The sequence below is a fragment of the Chenopodium quinoa genome, unplaced genomic scaffold, assembly GCF_001683475.1.
Source record: "Chenopodium quinoa cultivar QQ74 unplaced genomic scaffold, ASM168347v1, whole genome shotgun sequence".
Classification (NCBI taxonomy): domain Eukaryota; kingdom Viridiplantae; phylum Streptophyta; class Magnoliopsida; order Caryophyllales; family Amaranthaceae; genus Chenopodium; species Chenopodium quinoa.
In genome coordinates this window covers 7,010,317-7,023,333 of record NW_018745410.1, presented here as the reverse complement: position 1 = coordinate 7,023,333, position 13,017 = coordinate 7,010,317, and positions in this window count along the sequence as shown.

The window sequence follows — 13,017 nt, the reverse complement described above, 5'->3', positions numbered from 1 at the left end:
AAAATTTTTGTAAATTAGTTAAAAACATATTAGTTTACTTAAATATTTTCATAAAAATTAACTTATTTAATGAAACTTGTTTCGGGGTTTTCTGATGTCCTGCGGGAGAGTTACAATTCCGAGACTGGAACCGGACGCCTGTACCTGCAAAATAACGGAGACTCCTGAGAGCTCCGCCTCCAACGGTCAAGTTAGTACCTGATTAAGGAGTAATTAATACGGAAATTAAAGTAATAAGACCTCTCTAGGTGAGAGTGTTTAATGTTGGTAATCTGCTTTGTTAGCGAGATTAGCCGGTTATTAGTGTTCCGTAATGTTTCTGTTCTTCTCTGTTCTTCAGGTGAGATTAATTGCGTGATCAATTGCCTCTCAATTGCTTGATGTTCTCTTGATTTCTTGATCTCCTCTTTAATGAGGATTAATTAAGTATTTATAGTCTTGAGAAGCGTGCCACTCTCTAGGTTTAGGGTAAACCTAGGGCTGACCGGGCCTCTAGACAGGATTGGGCCTTGTTGGCCGGTTTTCCCATTTGGCATGGGTGGACACGTGGCGTGCCTCGATTGGTCCGTAGAGGACGTATCTGTGATTGACACGTGGCAGGCTCCTATTGGCCTTCGTGAAGGACACGTGGCGGAACCTGGTTGGTCCACTTGTCAGACGGTGATTGGTGGATAAAATTCCCCTAATCATTTGCCCCTCACAGGTGGCACGTGACTGGTCACGTGTCGCCTGTGACAGGTGTCGCACGGTGACAGGCGACGGCCTGCTACAGGTGTCACCTTGCAAACGGCCGAGAGATTTTCCCGCCCAAATTTTGAATTTGGAAGCGACCCTTCGCCTTCTCACTTTGCCTATATAAGGAAGTGCTGACTTCGGTCATTTTCACATTTGAGAACTTTGCGAGAACATTCGGACCCCTGAACTTGCTCTGACATTTCGGACCTTTTCTGCCTACCGCCTGTTCTGACAAGCCGACTGCACCGGATTTCCAGAACTTCATCAACCGTCACTCGTTCAGGTAACTCAGTTCTCTTACTCTTAATTTTCTTTTTATTTTTTGAAATGGCACCACGGAAGCACACGACACGACCTAAGTTAGTGATCAGCCGGTCACCGGGGACGGCTGAATCTAGGACTAGGAGTGCCGCCTGCCCTTTTCTGGACCCATCTTTGCCCTTTATACAAAGTCCGACTGTATCTGTGTCTATGCAGAACGTGATGGCCAGAACAAAAAAGACTGCTATGATATCAAACTCAGACGGCTCCTCCCAAAGGGTGCTCATTAGTGAAACATCTGACCAGGCGCCAGATGTAGAATTGAAACGAGGCGGCTGCCAAGCCGACAGTTCTGAGAGAGGGGCCAAGGTGATCCCTTCCCATCTTACCGTTGATATGTCTAATTTTCCTCCTGCTCCTTCTAAGGGAGAGGAGGCGGGCCCCTCTGGGAGAGGGGAGGAGTTGTCCTCTTCGGACTCGTCAGAGGACGAGTCCGAGTCCAGCTCTTCTGGCCACAGTTCTCCAGGCTCAGAAGAAAGACATAGCCGCCTACAAGAGGCGAGACTTTCTCATGCAGTTGAGAAGGGGGACAATTGGGCGGAGCCGTCCGCCTCTTACAGAGAGGAAAACGCCCCCTACTACTGCATGGTACCCCGGGGCCGGATCGCAACCATGCAAGACAAAGTGGAGAGCTTTATTGCTAACCACAGAATGGGCCCGAAATTTTTACTGTTCGTGCCGGATCCAGAAGACACTGTCGTCTGGCCGGCTGGTACCAGCTATGATGACGGCTGCTTTGGCTGCTATGTGGCGGCCATCAAAGCTGGACTGCGCTTCCCATTACATCCGGCTGTTCAGCGGATTTTAGATGGGTATGATTTGGGGTTATGGCAGTTAGCCCCCAACTCTTGGGTAAACGTACTCGGCTATGTGGCCGGGTGCGAAATGTACGGGGTGGAGCCAAGCTTTGAGGCTTTCGCCCACATGAACTATCTCAGCCGGACCCCTAAGTCGGGAGGTACCGGCTGGTATCAATTAACAAGCCATAGGGGTTACCTCATGACGAGAGGTAAGGCGAACAAATGGAAGGATTGGCGGAACACCTTCCTTATCATTGAGGGTTCAGACACGGAGCTGAACCAACGTTTTAACAAGTGGAATAGGGATCCGCCTCTTCTCGCAGGTGGCCGCAGCATGCCGCCTGTTCCCCCAAAGGCTAAAAGAGAGATCCTAGACAAAGGACTCTTCAAAGTAGAGACTAGGGTGAACTCTACTTCAGGGGTACGAGAGCAAGTACCCCTAAACTGCGTCCCGAGCTTCAAGTGGCTCTATGACGAGTACTTTTTGGCCGCCTGTGGCCTCAGCAGTCGGTGCTCTAGAGGTAGCCGGCCTGACAAATACTCTGTTTTTTTCACGCCTTGTTTACTTGGGATCTTTACTAACTTTGCTGTTTATTTTTTGCAGCTGACGCCATGAGTAAAATAACAGCATCCAAGACTGCGGCGGCCATGTTGCGGGCCTCTCTCATGCAACAGTCTTGTGCCGACTCCCCCAACAAGGGGGCACCCTTGGTAGGCTTCGAAAACTCTTCCTCTTTTAGGAGTTGTCTTATGCATATACTAACTCTTTTTGTTTTCAGTCTGGCACTCCAAGAGCTTCTTCCTCGCAACAGCCGGACCCCAAGGCCCGGAGGACGACTGTTGCAAGCTCTCCTGGGTCTTCCAGGAAAACAGTGGCGGCTGAGAAGCAGCCGGCCACTTCTTCTAAAACCCCGGCGGGGCCGCCTAGAAGTATGGACAATCACTTGTAAAAACTTTCACACTTGCTTCCTTCTTGACTAGGTCTAACTTGCTTTTTTTTTACGCTTGATGCAGCCGGCCCTCAGGGGCTTGACTTGGTTGAGGTAGCCAAGTCCATGATCAAAGTAGTTCCTCCATCTGAAAGGGAGGCGGTCAGGGGTGCCGGCACCCTTGACCTTGATGGGATTGCAGGGGTCCTTGCTGAGGTATACTTAGCATATTTTTGAGCATTTGAGTTCCAGGACGCCTGTTATCTTTTTTGTTTGGAAACTGACGCCTGTTTTTTTTTTTGTACTTAGGCCCTGCTCCGAGTTAACAGCCTTCGCAAGCCGATTGATCGGAAAAACAAAGAGGTAAAGGCCGCAAAAGCTATGGCCGCCTCCAACTGTGATAAGGCAATGTTTCAAATTGCCCAAAATGAAGTACTGACCATTGATATTCTTTATTATCAGGCGCAGGCTACCGCCGCTGTTCGGGCTCAGTTAGAGGCGGCCCAGAAGAAGAATGACGAGCTGGAGGCGACCGTCACAAATCTTAAGGCCGAGCTGAAACCTCTTCGCCAAAAAATGCACTCTTACGAAGCCATGGAGAAATCTTTGGCCAACGTAAAAGAACGCCTGGTGAGCCAAGAGAAGAGTCTTACCCAAGAGCTCTCGGAAAAGGCCGAGCAAGAGAAGAAAGAGCTCGTCCGGGAGATGGTGGAAGACTCCGCTCAAATCCAGCGCATGACCTGGGGCCGCCTGTTCCCCAATGCCGACTTTGCCTCATGGGAAAGAACGTACCGCCAGTGTTCGGAAACATATAATCAAGAGATCCTGGCGGCTGCTGAAGAAGAGGCGTTGGGAGATACGTTGGAGGAGGAGGAAGAGCCGGTTGTGGCGCTTGTGCCACTTGGGGGTAAGGCATCAAAAGAGGGTGCAGCTGAAGCCGAGTCCAGCAAGAAGAGTGCTGACCAGGCGGCAGCTGCTAATACTGAACTGCCCCCTTCTTAAGCTTAAAGTATATATATATATATATATATATATATATATATATATATATATATATATATATATATATATATATATATATTTTTTTTTTCCACGGCCTGCGTGCCGTTTGCTTTGTATTTACCCGGCCAGGGGGCCGGGGCTTTGAATATTCTGCTGGTCTTTAATGACCGGCTTATTTTTAATCAAATTTTTGTTTTGATTCAAATTTGTCTAAGTATTCCATATCTAATATCCCATTGTTCACTAGACCGACTGTTGTACATGGCCGAACGTTGCAGACAGGTACAAATAGTAAGTACGCCGCCTATGCCCCTGGACGACTGGTTGTCTGTTTCCAGGATAGACGATCAGTCGGCCATTTATTCAATCGGTATTCGAACTATTTATTCAATCGGTCTGACCAAGTAAATAGTATTACCTAGTCGCCAAGGAATTAAGTAGGATAACAAGCGGCGGGTACCGGTTGTTTCCCTTTATTGCCAATGTTGGCTTTTAACTCGTAATTTGTTAACCTAGCAAGAGTAGTGGTTGAGAGTCCCTGTTTGTTAAAAACAGGCGGACGACTCATACCTTTTAGGCTCCATACTAAGTTTGAGTGACTATTAAGTTAACATAGGAGTTACTTAGTCTTCGTCACACTCTAGATTGAATAGTAGAGGTACCAGGCGGCGGAGGCCGGCTGATCCTCTTGATTTGCCAATGTTTGTTGGCTATTAACTCAATAGGTTACCTAGTAGGAATAGGGGTTTGAGTGCCCTTGTTTAATTAAAACAGGCGGACGACTCAAACCTTTTAGGTTCCATACCAAATTTGAAGGAGTGACTATGAGTTAACGTTGGAGTTACTCAGTCGCCGTCACTTTTGTTTGAGAAGTAGAGGTACCAGGCGGCGTAGGCCGGCTAGACCCCTTGATTCGCCAATGTTTGTTGGCTATTAACTCAATAGGTACCCCCTGCATTTATCCCAAGTAATACAGGCGGTCATCTGACTCAGATGTCAACTGCTACCACTGGTTTGGTTAGTGATAGAGTTATCCTTGTCTCAAAAACGGCTACGTGGTTGCCCTTGGGGACAGTCGTATAGGTGCCGTGTAATTTGTTTATAGAACAATGTTCCACCCAAAAGGGAGCTGCTCTCTGCGACGAATTTCATCCGGAGGGATGCCGTCGGACGCCTGCTATGATGTTGGGACAGGTCGTATTAGTTTTGTAGATTTGATCAGGTGGCTTGGCGCCTGGTCTGATCATTCGGCCGGAGCCTTGGTAAGTTCTTGGTGAACGTAGGTGCTAAGTAAAAGAAAGGTAGCCGCCTGTTAGGCACAGGGTCGGCCAGGCCCTAATCTTTTTAGCTAAGTATTGTGAGTAAAATACTCAATGGAGAGTAGCCGACTGTAAAGTTTCAGACAGCATGCCCCTCTGAAAGTGAAAAACTCAATGGAGAGTAGCCGACTGTAAAGGTACAGACGGCATGCCCCTCTGAAGATAGAGTGAAAAACTCAATGGAGAGTAGCCGACTGTAAAGGTACAGACGGCATGCCCCTCTGAAGATAGAGTGAAAAACTCAATGGAGAGTAGCCGACTGTAAAGGTACAGACGGCATGCCCCTCGTAATACAAAATTGAATAAAGTAGAGCTTCCGTCCACATATACCTTCCAGACTTGGTCTGGAACTTGAGAGTCAGGAGGACGAGTCATCTCTACAATAAAGTCAGCAAAGGCTTGCCCCTTCACTGCTTTTCTAGGCTCGAAAGTAACTTCGAGGCTCTGTATTTCTATGGCCCATTTGATCATTCGTCCTGACGACTCCATGATGGTAAGGGGCCCCTTGATTGGTTGGTCGGTATACACGACGACTGCATGTGCCAAAAAGTAGGGCTTCAATTTTTTAACAGCCATGAAGAGTGCAAGACCAAATTTCTCCACTAGGGGATACCTCAACTCGGCATTTTTCAGTACGTGACTGACAAAGTAGACCGGGAGCTGACAGCCGTCCCTTTCAGCAAGGAGCACAGCGCTTAACGCATGATCAGAGACGGCCAGGTACATGTAGAGATCCTCTTTGGGCAAAGGGCTGACCAGCCTCGGCAAGGAATGCAAGTGAACTTTTAATTTCTGGAAGGCGGCCTCAGCATCCGGCCCCCATTCAAACCTTGCCTTTTTCTTAATTGCCTGGAAAAAGTATAGGCATTTGTCGCCTGGTCGGCTTAGGAATCTCCCCAAGGCCGCCAGACAACCTGTTAACTTCTGAACCTCTCGGATGGTACGAGGCGACTGCATGTCAATGACCGCCTGCACCTTCTCAGGGTTCGCCTCTATTCCTCTCTGATTGATAAGGAATCCGAGAAATTTCCCAGACTCAACTCCAAATACACATTTCTTGGGATTGAGCATGACATGGTGCCGCCTGAGTGTGGCGAAAGTTTCTCGGAGGTCCGTCAGATGATCTTTCTGAAGTTTAGTCTTGACAATCATATCATCAATATATGCCTCGACGTTTCTCCCAATCTGATCAAAGAACACTGTGTTTATCATTCGTTGGAAGGTAGCCGGGGCATTCTTAAGACCAAACGGCATGACCGTGTAACAGTATAACCCCTGATCAGTGACGAAGGCCGTCTTCTCCTGATCTTTCTTCCATAAGGGAATTTGATGGAAACCAGAATAGGCGTCCATAAAACTCATCAAGGCATGACCCGCTGTTGAGTCGACCAGGTTATCAATTTTAGGCAGAGGGTAACTGTCTTTGGGGCACGCCTTGTTTAAGTCTGTGTAGTCTACACACATTCGCCAGGTGTCATTCGGCTTTTTAACAAGCACCACATTTGCAACCCAGTCTGGGAAGTAACATTGCCGAATGAACCCTGCATCAAGTAATTTTTTAACTTCGGCGGCTGCCGCCTGACTTCTTTCTTCGCCATGGTTCCGCTTCTTTTGCCGTACCGGCTTCTTTTTCGGATCCACAGCGAGTTTATGTACTGCCAGATCAGGACTAATGCCTGGCATTTCATGGACTTCAAATGCAAAGATGTCCTTGTATTCTTTCAATAGGTTGTGAAAGTCGTCACCAAGGTTTCTCAGAGCAGTCGTCCCAACTTTGACTGTTCGGTCAGGACGTGAGTCGTCTAAGATCAGGTCCGCATGCTCACCAGCCGGCTGAGGGCGGAACTCATCCGGCCGCTCCTCTGCCAATGATTGCTATTTTCTTGCTTTTCTTGCGGACTCTGTCTGGGACGCCTTTCACTTTTTGTCGCCTGTTTCTTGAACAGGCGCACTCTCCTTGACATTGTCAAGGTCTGTTTTTTCTCCACTTGACCCAGTGGCCATAACAGTGGGCTTGACATCCGAGAGATAGCACTCTCGGGCCATCCTCTGATCTCCCCTTAGGGAGCCGACTGTTCCATTATCCCTCTCAAACTTAAGCAGCATAAGAGACGGGATTATAACAGCCTTGGAATTATTCAGGGTTGGTCGACCCAGAATCATGTTGTAGGCCGAGAGTTCCTCTACTACTAGGAACCGGAGTACCATGTGTCGTCCTTCCCCTTTTTCGCCCAGGCGAATGGGTAAATCTACTCGTCCCAGTGGGTGGACGACTCCTCCTCCAAACCCTATTAAAGGGTGGGAGGCCGGATGTATGCAGTCCGTCTGATATTTCAGTTTTGACAGACATTTGCTGCTGATGAGATCTGAGGAGCTCCCGGTATCTATGAGGATTCGGCCAACTCTCTGGTTGGCCACTTTACATTCAATAACGAGAGGGTCGTCATGCGGCCCCCTTACCCCTCCTAGATCCTCTTCAGTGATGACAATCTCAGGAAATGTATATTTGGACGGCCGTTCTTGGTGAACGGAATTTACATCTAACCGCCTTATATTATCTTTGTTGCCCCTAATAGTGGGGCCGCCTCCTGAGAAGCCGCCTGCAATGGTGTAGACGACTGCATCATCTGTATCGGAACTGTCGGCCTGTTGATTCTTTTTGGCCGACTGCTTTTTTGAGGAAGTGTTCCCCGTAGATTTCTTGACATAAGTGTCAAGATCACCTTGCTCAGCCAAGCGGTCTAGGTACCGCATGAGACTGATGCAGTCATTGGTGTGATGACCAACGTCATCATGATAAGCACAGATTTTGTCTTGGTTCCGGTTGTTTGCAGAACCCTTCATGGGGACCGGCTTCTCAATTGAGAACCGTCCCTTTATTTCTTTTAGGATAAACTGGTTATCCTTGTTAAACACATACTTTGGGGAGTATGGTTTGAATTCTTTTTTCTTTTTCTGGGCCGGCTGTTTAGAGGAATCAACCGCCCAGACCTCTTTTCTTTTCTCATCTTTGTTAGACGACTGTTTCTGTCGTCCTTCTCTTTTGTCGAACCTTTTCCCGTCCGACTGTTTTATCGTACACAGATCAGTCGCCTGTATATAGGCTTCTGCTTCAATCAAGGCCTCTTGAAGAGTCGCCACCCTTTTTCGAACTAAATCAAATTTGAAGGTAGACCCGTCTTTGAGACCTCTAAAAAAGTCAGTATAAGCTACCTCATCCGGTAACCCTTGAATCTGTATTCTCATCAGGTTGAACCGCCTGATGTAAGAACGAAGCCCCTCCTTCTCGCCCTGCTGAATTGTTCCCAAATCAAGGGTCGTTTTCTTCGCAGGGATGTTCATGGCGAAGTTGGAGGCAAATAAGTAAGCAAGCGTCCTGAAGCTGTTTACACAACCAGTCGGCAGGTTGCCGAACCATTGCTGTGCGATTCCCTTGAGAGTCGCTGGGAAACACTTGCACCAAGTGGGATCATCCAACCCTTGAAGGTACATCAGGTTGGTGAATGCCATCAGATGGTCTTCTGGGTTAGTAGTGCCGTCATAGGCGCCTACTAGTACATTTTTTACTTTGGCCGGCTGAGCGGCTTCAGTAATTTCCTTGGAGAAGGCCGACGGCTGTTCACCAAGTCTAAGCAACCGTAGCTGCCAGTCCATAGGTTGGACGTTTTTTGCTGCAGGTCCACCAAAAGGAGGTGGCTGCATAAAATACTGTTGTTGCGGCACAAATGGTAAGTTTGGTACCGCCTGGGCACTATGAAAGCCGGACTGACGGGAGGTGCCGCCTGACTGACTCTCATGGTACGACTGAGTATGCCTCATCGAGGCATTTCGCAAACTGTCTTGAAAATTTGAAGTAGAAGCCGACTCTGACAATCGGTCACTCTTCTTCTGCTCTAGCAGTAGCCGAGCATCTGTGAACGTTTGCTTTGACCCGTCCGCCTGAATATGACGAACCGGTTTCCTATTTCCCGTAGGATAACGGAATTTTGTGAAATCAAGAGCAGGTGGCTCCCGCTTCTTGGATTTAGGATGAGGAGTCGCCTCTCGCCCTTGAACTGGCTTCCTCTTCAGTGAAGTGGAAGGTTTTTTGGCCGACTGCTCTTTGACTGAAGCAGGCGGCTTTTTGTTGATCAACTCTTGAATCTCTCCCTTGAAGTCCCTCATGAAGGTCATGAGTTCGTTCCTTGTGATGGGAGCAGACCCATCAGTCGGCTGTTGCCGAGCAGGCGGTGCGCCTGCTGGCTCGCTTCCTGTTTGAAGATGCTCCCGTTCCCTCCTTTCGGTATGACGGGTACGTCGGGCCCTTAGGGTCCCGTCTGGAGCTGTATGAGTTTCCACTTCAAATTCACTTTCGGTGTCATGATCCGACTGAACTTGAGGGTCGTTTAGGGGACGCCTCTCTTCAGGAGTCGGTACAGACTTGGATGCCATCTCTGAAGTACTCTCCCCACAGACGGCGCCAAATGTTTCGGGGTTTTCTGATGTCCTGCGGGAGAGTTACAATTCCGAGACTGGAACCGGACGCCTGTACCTGCAAAATAACGGAGACTCCTGAGAGCTCCGCCTCCAACGGTCAAGTTAGTACCTGATTAAGGAGTAATTAATACGGAAATTAAAGTAATAAGACCTCTCTAGGTGAGAGTGTTTAATGTTGGTAATCTGCTTTGTTAGCGAGATTAGCCGGTTATTAGTGTTCCGTAATGTTTCTGTTCTTCTCTGTTCTTCAGGTGAGATTAATTGCGTGATCAATTGCCTCTCAATTGCTTGATGTTCTCTTGATTTCTTGATCTCCTCTTTAATGAGGATTAATTAAGTATTTATAGTCTTGAGAAGCGTGCCACTCTCTAGGTTTAGGGTAAACCTAGGGCTGACCGGGCCTCTAGACAGGATTGGGCCTTGTTGGCCGGTTTTCCCATTTGGCATGGGTGGACACGTGGCGTGCCTCGATTGGTCCGTAGAGGACGTATCTGTGATTGACACGTGGCAGGCTCCTATTGGCCTTCGTGAAGGACACGTGGCGGAACCTGGTTGGTCCACTTGTCAGACGGTGATTGGTGGATAAAAATCCCCTAATCAAAACTGACATAAAATTATTTGTAGAATAATATATAAATAAATTATAATTAGTTAAAAATATGGGGGATTACACTCTCTTATGCGCGCTCGCCCGATCGGGCACAAGCTTTCCCGATCGGGCCCGGTCTTCTTCTTCGAGGCTCGGATTTCGATTGGGCTCAATTCCTCGGCCCAATCTAAGTTTCCTCATCGGGTCTTGACTAAACGATCCAATAGCCTCGGTATCTCATACGGAGCCCTTAATCATCGGCTCTCACCGATCCTGGGCTTCAAAAGCGGTCGTGTCTTTCTAGCTTCCATAGTTGATCCATAAAACCCGACAAAATGCTCCAAAAGTGCAATTTCCTGTAAAATACAACTAAAACTACGAAAGCACTAGAAAACACAAATTAGTAATAAAAGTGGCTCGAAAGAGCCAAAAACACTACTAATTATGACCAAGGGACGGGGGTAAATTACTATATAAAATGGACATATCAAACTCCCCCAAGCTAAACCTTTGCTTGTCCCTAAGCAAAGAGCTCATCAATGAACATATAACACATGTTTCACCCCAATAATCAAATCAAGCATATACGATTCAAGGCAAATCTAATGAACATGCTTCAACATCAATCAATCTTATTCATCTAATCACCCTTCCTCCCCAACAATTGTCAAATGGAGTAAACCACAAGAGCATATTGAATTCAAGACTAGTGCTCACACACTCAACTCTCATTTATGTGGCGAGTAAAATATGTACTCGATCGCTCTCCAACCAACCCCTTTAATTGTGAACAATGCCCACCCATCTCACACTCTCGTGTGTTTAAAACAATGAACGCTCAACCTACTAGTCCACTCGAAATATGTCAAGTCATAACTTGCATTGATAAACAACACTTTCACATTTACACAACTCTATGCACAAGGTCGGAAGGTCTTTAAAGCTTGTAATGTAAGGCTTGGGTAAAGGGTAGGATAAATTTGGGAGTATGTGAGAGAATAGCTATGCATTAAGGGAGCCAAATCCTAATAAACCCATGATAAAAAATAAATGATGATCATACATCTCCAACAACACAACTAACTCCAACAAAAACCACCAAATACAACTCCAATCATCATAAACAATCCCAACACTTACAAAATTCACTCATAAAAATATGATAATGTAGAACTCGAGTGAAATACAAACTTTGAACTCATTCTTTTTTTTTTCTTTTCAAACTTGATTTTTCTTGAACAACCTTCAAATTGAACACTTGAGCATTAAATTTTTTTCTTTTTCTCTTTTTTTTTCTTTTTAACTCATATTGGAAATTTCAAATTTGAAACACAAGATATCAATATTTTCCAATCAAAAATAAAAGAACAATCACTCTTCTTTTATTCCCACATTATGCAAATAATGTGCACACCACAACTCCCTCACCTCACCAACTAATAACTCCCCCAAGCCAAGCTTGGGACTAGTAACCAATGGGGCTCATATAGGCTTGTAATGTGGCTAAATAAACAATAAAAGGGGCACAAGCAACAACATGGGTAACAAGAAGGGAACAAATGTATCTAAATACTCTGAAGGCTACCTAAAAGAATGAACGCCTTCGTCCTCCTCCTGTGCATAATAATAAGTCATGAAACACTACTCATAGTTGCAAATCAATACTCAAATTCATTGACATACCAGGAATTATGGAACTATCACACATTTCCTAACCAAATCAACTAGTCAAGCACTATATTCACAAGTAGTTGGCAAAATTGACGCATGTTTAGGAATCCAAACAATTAGACTTCAAATCATGACCAACAAATCCACAATGCTCATTATCAATAACCAAGAATCAAAACTAATTTTCTCAAGTAAGGGGCACAGGGAAGCATGATTTACAATTCATTGGAACGTATTTTTGTATTTTTGTATTTTTCAATTTTTTTGTATTTTTCATATATAAGAAAGCAATAAAAAATACACTAGGAAAGCAATAAAAACTATACTAGAAAGCAAATAAAAAGAGAAAAGGAAGAGAATTACCAAGCGAAAGATCACCCCCCAAACCAAATCAATCAATGCCCTCATTGACTTGGGAGTGTAGCCTACTCCTCATCCTCATCCATCCTCGAATAGCCCCTCCGTGGCTAGAACCGGCTCCTCCATGGCTCGAACCACCACCACCATAATCTGAACCACCTGCAAAGTAGTTAGGGTCTACATTCCCCCCAAGCCCACCAAAAGAAACATTGGTCCCATAACCATGGACCGATGAGTAGTCCACATAGGCACCGTATGCACTTGGGTCCGTGTATCCGCCTTGCGGATATTGGAACCAATCGGGAACAAGTGAGTCGGGGGGAATAGCCCCCCGATGGGCATAATCATCATACATGGGGTACAAACCCCTCTCGAGGTTCCTCTCCACATACCCCACCCGTCTATCTAGAGACCCAACTCTAGTGTCCAAGTCCCTAACCATACCCTCAACTCTTCCTTACCCCATCTCAATCCTATCCAATTGGCTCCAAAAAGCCGAAAAGTCATAAGGGGCATTGGGGTCAATGTTGTAGTTGGTTGAGGAAGTGGGAATATCATATGGTCAAGGGTGAAGGTGGTGGGTAGTGTGGTGAATGGTGATGAGGGGAGTGGTCTATGGGAGATTGGTGGGTTGTGGTGAAGAGTGAGGTGGTTGAACCTCACCTTGACCGTTAATCTCGAAAGTATAAGAAGGCTTCCCCTTCTCAAATTTGGTCAAGGTGGGGTTGGGCAAAGTGAAAGCATTGTCCCTTCTACCCTATTCCCTTTGAATCACCCACCAAGTCTCACCTCCCATGACATTAATCCAATTAAGG